This window comes from Erinaceus europaeus, chromosome 19 (assembly GCF_950295315.1).
Source record: "Erinaceus europaeus chromosome 19, mEriEur2.1, whole genome shotgun sequence".
NCBI classification, from domain to species: Eukaryota; Metazoa; Chordata; class Mammalia; order Eulipotyphla; family Erinaceidae; genus Erinaceus; species Erinaceus europaeus.
The window spans coordinates 56,970,356-56,982,022 of NC_080180.1; the positions used below are offsets into that span (position 1 = coordinate 56,970,356).

At 37.5% G+C, this 11,667-nt stretch overlaps 1 long non-coding RNA gene across 1 annotated transcript in view; it reads right to left on the bottom strand.

Annotated features, from left to right (window-relative positions):
• LOC132534656 (uncharacterized) overlaps positions 1-103 on the bottom strand; it is a 44,648-nt gene extending 44,545 nt beyond the window's left edge. Inside the window, exon 1 of the long non-coding RNA XR_009546394.1 lies at positions 42-103. This is a non-coding gene — a long non-coding RNA (uncharacterized LOC132534656). The remainder of the gene's footprint in view (positions 1-41) is intronic.
• Positions 104-11,667: the final 11,564 nt, after the last annotated feature.

Here is an 11,667-nt window from a genome sequence, read left to right on the forward strand (position 1 = left end):
TTTTTTTTTGCAAAATAGCTTTTGGTGGAATGGGGTCTTACCATATATGAAGCTCCCGGTTCAAATCTGGCACTACACAGTAACAGAGACAGACACCAGCCAGCAGCGCCCACTTCCTCTATTTATTGGAAATAAGGCGAGCGAAATATTAGGCCCGGAAGCACTGGAACGGCGCAGGCGCGAGGCCCTTGCCCTTGGCCCGCGAGACTGAGATTTTCCTAAAAGGGAAGTGGAGCAAGGTGTCTGGTCTCAACACATGATGCGAAGCGAACTCAGCTTCTGTTCAGCATGGAGTTTTTTGCCATAATACTTCCAGCCAAGGGCTGACCAGGCCTGATCTACTGAGCTTCAGAGATCAGGCAAGATGTGGCGAGATCACGGTGCAATCTAATTCACGCAGCCTGTGTTTATGAGATGTTTCGGCTTCTGCGCTCTTGTGAGTGTTGTTTGGGGCTGTTCGGGTGTGGTTGATTTGGGGATCCTCAAGATGTTGAAAACACTGCAAATGAACGGTCGTTGCTTCTTCGATGTAGGCCATTTTGACTAAATCCTTCACAGACCCAAAAGTTCAAATGAGGCAGAGCATAATGGCTTCATAGTAAAAGACTTTTCATTATTAGGGTTTCAAAGTCACAGGTTCACTCTCTGGCAGCATTATGAGTTGAACAGTCCTCTGGTTAAAAAAAATAAAAGTAAACTCTTGAAAGGACAGTGGTGATTAAACAGATTTCCTTCTGGACGATAGTTTATGCACGGCCGTTTTCTAGTTAGAGACAATGGAATTGACAGGTTGCACCACTGGCACTCCTGATTCTCTAATATTTTTTACCATGTGCAAGGGGGGAGCTTTATGAGTAGTGAAGCAGGGCTGCAGGAGTCTCTCTATCTCTTTCCCTCTTTTTTTTGCGGTTCTTTTTTTCTTTTAATTTTATTAATGATTTCATATTGATTTATAAAATTACATGTCAGCAGGGGTATAATTTCACACTGTTCCCACCACCAGAGTTCTGAGTCCCCAGTCCATCCACTGCAAGCCACCGCAGTTCTCCCAAGGCTAACCATCATCTCTACAACTGTCTACATTTGTACGCAGTTGCCCCCTTTTCCTTCCAGGTTCAGTCCTCTCTTCCCCTCCAAGCCATTCATTCCATAGATTTATGAGTACTGGTTTTTTTATATCCTGCTGCTTTACTGAATTTAGGCTCCAGAGTTCAGGTGTATTTTTTTTGGCGGAGGTGGGAGGGGATTGATTTCTAACCTCACCGTAACGACCTGGTCAGAAAAGATAATTTTTTATGATTTCAATATTTCATATATTAATTAAGGCTGTCTTTGTGTCCCAACACATGAGAAGCCCATGAAAGTGTTCCATGTACACTTGAAAGGAATGTAGATTCATTATTTCCAGTAGTGTTTTGATGAAGTCTTTGGGGTACTCTAGGTATATTATCAGGCCATCAGCAATAGTGATGGTTTGACTACTTCCTTTCAGTATCTATACCTCTGATATCTCTTTCTTGTCTGACTGTAGTGGCGAGGACCTCAAGGACTATGATGAATTAGTGGAGATAGAACATTCTTGACTAGTTCCCAATTGTAACGGGAAAGCTTTCATATTTTCCCCATTGAGAATGTTATCTATAGGTCTGTCATATATAGTCTTTGTTAAGTTGTGGATTTGTTCTTCTATTACCAGTTTCTGGAAGGTATCATAAATGGATGTTGGATCTTGTCAAAGGCCTTTTCTGCATTTGTATGATTATGGTGTTGGGTTGGTTTTTTTAAAATTTCTTTATTGGGGGATTAATGGCTTATAGTCAACAGTAAACTACAATAGTTTGTACACGAATAACATTTCCCAGTTTTCCACAAAATAATTCACCCGCCACTAGGTCTTCCTCTGTCATTTTCTAGGACCTGACTTTGGTTTTTACCTTTCTTTTTGTTGTTATGGTGGATTACATTGATTGACTTGTAAATGTTGAATGATCCCTCTTTCCTAGGGATAAATCTCTCTAGCTCTTGGTGAATTATTTTCTTGATATGTTGTTGAATTTGATTTGCCAAGACTTTGTTCAGGATCTGTGCATCAGTATTCTTCAGGGTTATAGGTCTATAGTTTTCTTTTTTGGTAGAGCCCTTTCCTGCTTTGGGGACTATAGTGAGGGTAGCCTTGAAGAATGTATTTGGAAGTGATTTCTCCTCTTCAACTTTCTGACAGTGTTTGAGCAGGACTGGAGTTAGTTCTTTGAGAGTCTTAGAGAATTCATATGTAAACTTGTCTGGACCTGGACTTCTAATCTTGGGAAAAGTTGTCTTTTATTGCTGATTTCATTTCTACACTAGTGAGTAACCTATTCTAGCTATCTGTTCCTCATAGGTTAAGCCTGGCAGAGATACAATTCTGTGAATGCATCCATCTCATGTAGGTTGTCCAATTTACTTGCGTAGAGTTATTCATAATATTCACATATGGATCTATCTCCCCAACTTCTGTTGCAATTTCATTTCTCTCATTCCTGGTTATTTTTATTTTATCTTTCTGCCTTTTTTCTTTCTGTGAGTCTAGCCAGTGGTTTATTTTATGGAAACAGTTCTTAGTTTCATTGATCTTTTGGTTCATCTTTCTGGTTTATATTTTATTAATTTCTGCTCTGATTTTGACTATTTCCTTCCTCCTGCTAATTGCTGTCTCCTTTTGTTGCTCCTTTTTTAGTTGCTTCAGTTGTGATGCTAGTTGTAACTTAGTTGAGATCCACTGTTTGTTAATGTGGGCCTGTACTTCTATAAACTTCTCTCTTAGGACAGCTTTTGCCTAGTTGGTCTCTTTAGTTTTGTTGTCCTCCAAGTAATTTTTAAGTTCTCTCTTGATATTTTAGTGACCCATGTGTTATTCAGAAGCGTGTTGTTTAGGCTTCATAGTTCAGGTGTATTTTTTTGGGGGGGGGAGAGGATTGATTTCTAACCTCACCGTGACCTCCTGGTCAGAAAAGATAATTTTTTATGATTTCAATATTCACATATTAATTAAGGCTGTCTTTGTGTCCCAACACTTGATAAGCCTATGAAAATGTTCCATGAACACTTGAAAGGAATGTATATTCTTTTCTTTTGTGATGGAAGCTTCTGAATACATCTATTAAGTTCATCACTTCTATGACTTCATTTATGGCCTCTATTTCCTAGTCAATTGTTTTATTTGTCCTGATAATCTGTCATTTGCTGTGAGTAGGGGGTTAAGGTCTCCTACTATTATTGTGTTGGCTGTCAATGTCTCACTTGAGGTCAGTAAGTGCTTGTTATATATATATATAAAATTGCTCTCATGTTGGGAGCACATATGCTGATGATGTTTATGTATTCCTGTTGAATTGATCCTCTGACCAATATGTAATATATATATTTGTGTGTGTATATATATATATCTGTCTTTTATCACCCTATTTGCCTGAAAGTCTGTTTTATCTGATAGCAGAAATACCTATTCTTGCCCCCTTTCTGCACTGTTGGCTTGGAATAGTTGGTGCCAGCCTGTCATTTGGAGCTTCTTTTGGTCTTTCTTTCAGATAAGTATTTTCTGGAGACACAGAATAGATGGATCTTGCTTTTTAATCTGTTCAGTCACTCTGAATCTTTTGATTGGCGAATTTAAGCCATTCACATTTAAGATAATTATTGATAAATGTGAATTGCTTATAGCTATTCTGGTTTTTTTTTTTTTTTTGGTTTTATGTTCTTATTGAGTCTTTTCCTGTTTTCTTACACTTGTCACTTTATGTGGTTAGTTTTTTGTGATCATCTTGACTGTTGTATGTATGTTTCCCATTTGTCTCTGTGCTATATTCTGTTTTGTGGTTATCATAAGTATTTTGTCAACTAATAATATCTACAACAATATTTTTTAAGCTGGCCTTGGTTCATCAACATTTAATTATATAACTGTTTATTTTGCCTTCCACTTTACTTTTTTTACATTTAAAATTTAATTATCTTTATTATTTTTATTTATTGGACAGAAACAACCAGAAATTGTGAGGGAAGAGGATTATTGGGAGAAAGATAGAGAGAACCTGCAGCACTGTTTTACCACTTGTGAAGCTTCCTCCCTACAGGTAGGGACTGGGTACTTGAATATTGTAACGTTCATTTAGCCAGGTGCACCACCATGCAGCCTCCTCCACTTTCTGTTGACTATGTTTTTCCCAGTTATTGTTGTCTCCCTGGTTCTTTAGAATCCTGTGTTCCAGGTTCTTTTCTACTATTGACCATCTCATTAAAAGTTGGAATTCCTTTCTTTTTCTTTTCTTCTTTTTCTCTATTTCTTTTTTTTGTTTGTTTCTTTTTTTTTGCCTCCAGGGTTGTTGTTGGGGCTTGGTGCCTGCACTACGAATCCACTGCTCCTGAAGTCCATTTTGCTGCCCTGTTGTCATTATTATTATTTCATTTCTGTTGTTGTTGTTGGATAGGACAGAAAGAAATCGAGAGGGGGAGAAAAAGACCTGCAGACCTGCTTCACCATCTGTGAAGCGACTCCCCTGCTGGGGCTTGAACCAGGATCCTTATGCTGGTCCTTGCGCTTCACGCCATGCGTGCTTAACCCACTGCACTACTGCCCAACCCCCTGCTTCTTCTTTTCATGTGGAACTCCTCTCTGTAATTCTTGTAAGGCAGGATCAGCAGTGGAAATTCTTTAAGTTCCTGGATATTGGAAAAGATCTTTACTCCTCACATTTAAAAGATAATTTATCAGGACAGAGTATCAATGGCTAGGAATCCATATTTTACAGTGTTTCAAAGAGGTCATTTCACTCCTTCCTTGCCTCTAGAGTCTGTGATGAGAAACCTGACGAGAGTCTGATGGTTCTACCTGTATATGTCAGCCTACAATATTTTTTTCTTTGTCCTTGTTTTTGGATAATTTTACTATGATGTTTCTTGGTGTGTGCCATTTTGGATTCAGGAACTTGGGTATTTGTTCAGCTTTCTGACTGTTATTTGACTATTATTCCTGACTATTATTTGATCATTTCCCAGGTGTGAAAAATTTTCTGCTATGATTTCTTTGAATATGTTCTCAGCTCCTGTCTTTTTCCTCAAGTATCCCAATAACTCTCACATTTGACTTTCTGATGAAGTCTGCTATTTCACAGAGAAGTATTTCAATTTTCTAAGCCTTTCTACTCCAATAGTTTTAAATCAAAAGGGTGTGGTGGCTATGTATTCTAATACAGATATGTTCTCCTCCAATTGATTTAGTCTACTTCTAGGCTTAAACTGCAAAGTGTCCTACACACCCTGATGCTTATTTGAAGGTTTGTTGTTTTTTTTAATCTGTGTTTTATACCTTAGGTGAAATAATCTTTGAGTTCTTGAGTGTGTGTCTGTATGTTAAGTTTAGCTTCTTGAATTGCTTTCATAATAAGTTTTCTAATCTTTGTCTCTGATTTTTTCCGTATCTGTCTAGCTGGTCCATTGCAGTTTCTGGCATCTCTGTGTTGAATTTCTCAGCTTCTGCATTTAGTGTTGCTGTGCAGGCAGGTAGTTCTATAGCTACAGTGTTGGATTTCCCTGTTTATATACCGTGGTATGGGAGAGGAGATTCTATTATGTGTCATTGGGCCAGTTTGTTGCTGTGATGTCAATATTAGGTTTCCCTGCTGTCCTTCCAGCCCCTGGAGTGGGGTGTGGGAAGCAATTAACAGCATGGGAGAATTGCTTCTGCCTGAGTGCTCCAAGAACAAACAGTATTTATTTCCCTAGACAAGTACTAGGGCCTGAGTAGCCCACACAGGTTTAATTCTCAGTAAGATTTTCCCTTACATCTTAGTGATCCTTGTGGGCCATTCAATATCCTGATGCTCCTGTGTTCAGAGATTAAGTACCCTAAATTCTTTGCCTTCCTTCCTCTGACAGTGTATTTTGTTGTATAAGTGTTGTATGCTTTACATTGGGTTCTAGTTCTCCCCCGCCAAGAGAATTGGATCAGTCCAGTTAGTTTCGTGGGCCCGCTTGGCCCCGCCCCTAGGAACCCCGAGAGAGGGTTTCAGAGTTCCAGGGTGAGAGAGTTCCTGAGTTACAGAGTGCGAGAGTAAGAGAGAGTGCTTGCGCCGCTGCAAAGAGACAGCAGAGTTCTGTTTGGTGATTAGTTTGGTTTAGTTTATGAATCGTTGTTCCTGAATAAAGAAATACAGCTTCCCTGCCCAGCCGTTGTCTCCGCGTCTCTGTTACCCGCCCATGAAGCTAGCCCGGCCAGCTGGAGCCTCCGAATTTTAACAACATATAAGTATCAAAATGGTACCAGCTGCCACTAAGCACAGTTTCTTAAGAACTGAGAATCTCTCCTTCATCCCTTTTTTTCCATTCACTGACTGTGTGTGCCTATACCCACCTGTGGCTAAATCAGTTATGTAATATATTGTCACAGTTGTAAATGTGTGAGTTTCTGGGGATTTTTGTTTTTGTTGTTGCTTTAACTTGTTGGTCAGTGGATTAAAACTTTGTAGCTGCTAATCCCTTACCACACCTCTGGAAATTGATCAGGATTTACTTTCCTAGCCTGGTTATGGGAGCCTGACCTGACCATATGGCTTTTATTTATTTGGCTACATTTTTTTTCCCCTTAAACACTGGTGAGTTCTTGTGAGCAGTTCAATATCCTTCTGCTTTTGAGTTCACAGGTTAAATGCCCCAAACTCCCCATCTTTATGCCTACAACAGTGTGCTCCACTATATAACTACCAAGGCAGCTCCAGCTACCCCTAAGATTGGCTTCTTACATCTTGATAATCTCTCTCTTACTCCTTTTTCATCCATTGACTACACATGTCAGTACTCACCTGTAGCTTAGTGAGCTTCTTAAAAAATTGTCAGCTTGGAATCAGTAATGTTCAGGTTCTTGTTCATTGCTTTAACCAGTTGATCAGAGGAGCAACAAGCTGCTGCTGCTCCTCCGTGGCCACACTTCCAGAAGTCCCCTCTCTTTTTGTCATCTGTTGGTGAAGAACATCGAGACAGAAGCCAGAGTTTCAGAAAGTGGCACAAGCTGCAGAACATGTTCCAGTGCACCAGACAGAGGAAACTTGTGCATTAAAAGGCTCTTGGTGACAGCTGAAGCTGCAGACAGCTGTACAAAGGCAAACTTTGTGTTAAATGGCTCCAATCTGTGAACACGGGCCAGGGATCTTAGCACCATGAGTTGAAAAATAGCTGAAACTTTTTTTCTTGGATAAAGAATGCTAGAGAGCTAGATTTAGATATGATTTCACAGAGATCAGTATGAGAGAGCTAGCTATTTATAGCTATTTAGATATCATTGAATAATAATTATTATGTGCTTTTGGTTTGTGTTCTGCAATTTAGAATTATAAGTTTGTTTCTTTTTACAGATTCAGTTGTGAACCTTTCCCATTCTTTTTACTTGGTGCCATTCATTAAGTCATCCATTCATTCAGTAAATATTTACTGGTGCACTTGTCTTCTGCCCTCATGACTCTTTTATTTATTTAGTATAATTTTAGTAGTGATTCAGTAATTGTCTACAAGATTAGGGGTACAGGTCCACTCTACACCCACCACCAATGTTCTGTGCTCCCTAGCTCCCAGTGATAACTATAGTTCTGACAAAGTCTTAGAAGCGGTTTGATTACTTTTTTTCTCAAGTTCATGTTTTTTTCAATTCTCTATATCCTACACATGAGCAAAACTGTATGTTAGTTGTCTTTTACTTACATCACTAAATATAATCGCCTCCAGTCATCCATTTTCCCCCAAAAGACATAATGTAATTAAAAAAAAATTAGAGTAATATTTCATAGTGTATATATCCCATATATATTTTTAATTTATTTATTGGGGAATTAATGTTTTACATTCGACAGTAAATACAATAGTTTGTACATGCATGACATTTCCCAGTTTTCCATATAACAATACAACCCCCACTAGGTCCTCTGTCATCCTTTTTGGACCTGTATTCTCCCCACCCACCTACCCCAGAGTCTTTTACTTTGGTGCAATATGCCATATATCCCATAATTTTATCTAGTTATCTGCCAATGAGTATTTAGGTTGCTGCCACTTCTTCACTATTATGAATGATGCCTCTATTAGTGTTGGGGTGCATATGTCCCTATGAATTAGTATTATTATGTCCTTTGAATATATACTTAAGAGTGTTATTGTTGGATCATAAGGTATTTCCATTTGTATTTATTTAAGGATTCTTCATATTGGTTTCCATATAGGCTACACCAGTTTGCATTCCCACCAACAGTGTAACAGATACACTTTCTCTCTAACACTTGTCATTACTTGTTTTGTTGATGTAGACCATTATCACAACTATGAGATAGAACTCAATGTAGTTTTGACCTGTATTTCAATACCGGTAAGTGAAATGAAACATTTTTTCCACATGCCTGTTGGTCATACTTATATATTATCAACTGAGATTTTCTGCCTGCTTTTTATTAGATTATTTGCTTTTATGTTCTTGAACTGTATCAGCTCTTTTTAAATATATTTTATATCAATACCTTATCAGTTGTAATGTGAAAAATGTCTTCTCCAATTGACTGAGTTATCAACCTTGTAGAATTTTCTTTTGATATGTTGAAACTTTTCAACTTGGCATAGTCCCATTTATTTAATCTCATATTAGCTCCTCTTGCTCACAGGGTTGAATCTTCAAATATATCTTTGATGTTAAGTTCCCAAAGTGTTTCATTAGTATTTTATTCTATGTATTTCATAGTTTCAGGTCTAATATCCTGCTCTGTGATTCATTTTGAGTTAATTTTGGTATATGGTGATCTGGTTTCACTTTTCTACATCTGATTGTCCAGTTTTCCCAGTAGCATTTGTTGAAGGGGACTTCTTTTTCCTATTAAATGATTTTGATTCCTTTTACCATGTAATGGATGTCCATTTCTGTGTGGGCTTACTTCTGGACTCTTCATCCTGTTCATATTGATCTGAGATCCCATCTTTTTGCTCCAGTATTATATTGTTTTAATTGGAATTGCTTTGTAGTATGAACTGAAGTTGGAGAACTTAATACCTTCATTTTCTCAGGAGTGATTTGATTATGAGTGGTTTTTTGTGGTTTCACATGAATTTTGGTGTAATTTATTCAATTTCCTTAAATATGTCATTTGGATTTTAATTGAACTTGTGTTAAATCTGTAGATTGCTTTTGGTAGGGTGGGCATTTTTATTCTCCTAATGCATAAACAAAGAATACGCTTCCATTTCTTTGTTTTGCCCTCACCTTCTAACAATGCCTTATAGTCTTCGTTGTAAAGGACCTTTACCTACATTTATAGATTCACTCATAAGTACTTTATGTTTTTGTGGTTAATCCTAGACATTACCATTCTCAGATATTAACCTCATAGAATGTGTTTGGGAGTGTTTCCACCACTTCAATTAAAAAGGAAGTTTTAGATTAGTTCTTCTTCAAAAGTCTTAGGAACTTTATTATAATAGTGGTCTGAATGTGGGCTTTTACTCTTGATTATTGTGTTGCATTAGTGATTGGTTTGTGCTTTTTCTTTGGTCAGACTTAGCAGGTGGTGACTCTGTGAATGTGTCCATTTTATGTAGGTAGTCCAACTTAATGACATAGAAATATTCATAATATTCCTGTCTGATATTTTGTATGGCCCCATAGTTAGTTGTAGTTTTCCCTCTCTCATTCTTGATTATTTTTATCATAGTTTTCTCTCTGTTTTTCTTGGTGAGTCTAGTTAGTGGTTTATCTACTTCATTTGTCCTTTCAAAAGATCAGCTCTTGGTTTCATGGATATTTTGAGTTGTTCCTTAGGTTTCTCTTTCATGAATGTCTGCTCTGAGTTTAATTATTTCCCTTCTCCTGCTAACTTTTTGGATCTCTTTACTGTTTATTTTCTAATCGATTCAGTTGTGATGTTAGATAGTTTAGTTGAGATCTCTCTTCCTTGTTAATGTGTGCTAAGATCTCATAGTATTGTTATGTTGGCTGTCAATATCTCCCTTGAGGTCAGTTAAAACGTGTTTTAAAGTGGGTTGTCAGAAACATCATGACATATTTTTCTGTTTTTCTATGCAAAAATATGTTAGGACTTTTCCTTCAACCGAATATATTTGGCCACACCCATTTTGGGAACATATATGTCAATGATAGTTATATCTTCTTGTTGTATATCCCTTAATTATTGCATAATAATATTAAGTTATTATAATTATGATAATTTATAATAATTTAACTATTTTTATCTCATAATCTTTGCCTGGATGTTTTTAGTTTATTTTCTTTTACATTTTTATTTTATTTACTTTGGATAGAGATAGAAATTGACAGGGAAAGGAGAGAGAAAGGAAGAGAGAGAGAGGGAGAGAGAAAGAGAGATCTACAGCCCTGCTCCACCATTATGGAAGCTGTCCCCATTGTAGGTAGGGACCAGGGTCTTGAACCCAGGTCCTTGAGCATTGTAACATGTGTGTTCAACTGGCTACACCACTACCCCCACCTTCTGGAAGTTTATTTTTATTTGGTAGCAGAATAGTGATTCCTGTCCCTTTTTCTGCATTATGAACTTGGGATATCTTGCTCTAGCCTGTCACTATGAGCCTCTGTTTGTCTTTCCTGTGGATGTATAGTCCCTGGACATATAGAATAGAGCTTTGTAATCCATCTAGTCACTCTGTCTTTTGATTGGTGAGTTTAGACCATTCACAGGGTAATTATTGATACATGTGGTTTACTTACACCCATTCTGTTTTTTTTTCTATCACACTTCTGTTGTTCTTTTACCATTTGCTTAATTTGCCATTTGGTGTAGATAATTCTCCATTATAGTTTTCTCACTGATTTCATTTGTACTTTCATTTTTATTATTATTTTTACTAATGATTTACAAAATTATAAAATAATGGGTACAGTTCCACATTGTTCCCTCCACCAGAGGTCTGTGTCCCCATCCCCTCCACTGGAAACTTCAGTGACTCTCTCAAGGTCACAGATATGAGTTGACTATTATTTCTCTCTATATATATTTTTCCCCAGTTTTTTCTACGGTCCTACTTTCCCTTTCATTTTAAGTCACTGTTACACCTACTACTAATGTCCTTCCTTTTTTCCTCTTCTCTCTCTGGGTCCCAACAGAATTGAGTTTCACAGCCCTCTAGTCATCTTCCCCTAACATTTCTCCCTCTCTGGGAGTATGGACCAAACATTCTTTTTGAGGTGCAGAAGGTAGAAGGTCTGGCTTCTGTAATTGCTTCTCTGCTGGGCACAAGCATTGACAGGTCGAGCTATATATACTGCCAGCCCGTTTCTATCTTTCCCTAGTATCATTTGTACATTCTATGGGTCTCCACTCCATATTTTGTTTTTTGATTAATATGAGTATTATGTCAAATTTACCATAGCTGGAATCTTTTTAGCTGGTCTAATAAAAATATGAAATGCTTCACAAATTTGCTATGATCTTTGTATATGTGCTGCCGAAGCTAGCAACCACTATACATTTGCTGTCTTTACAGTCTAGTGGGCAAGAGGCATTAGACAAATTCTCTGGCATCAGTAGTTACTGATTTTGGAGTATTATATGGTTATAAAGTACAGATTAAGATTATAGTAGTGTGGTCCAGGAGGTGGTACAGTGGATAAAGCATCGGACTCTTAAG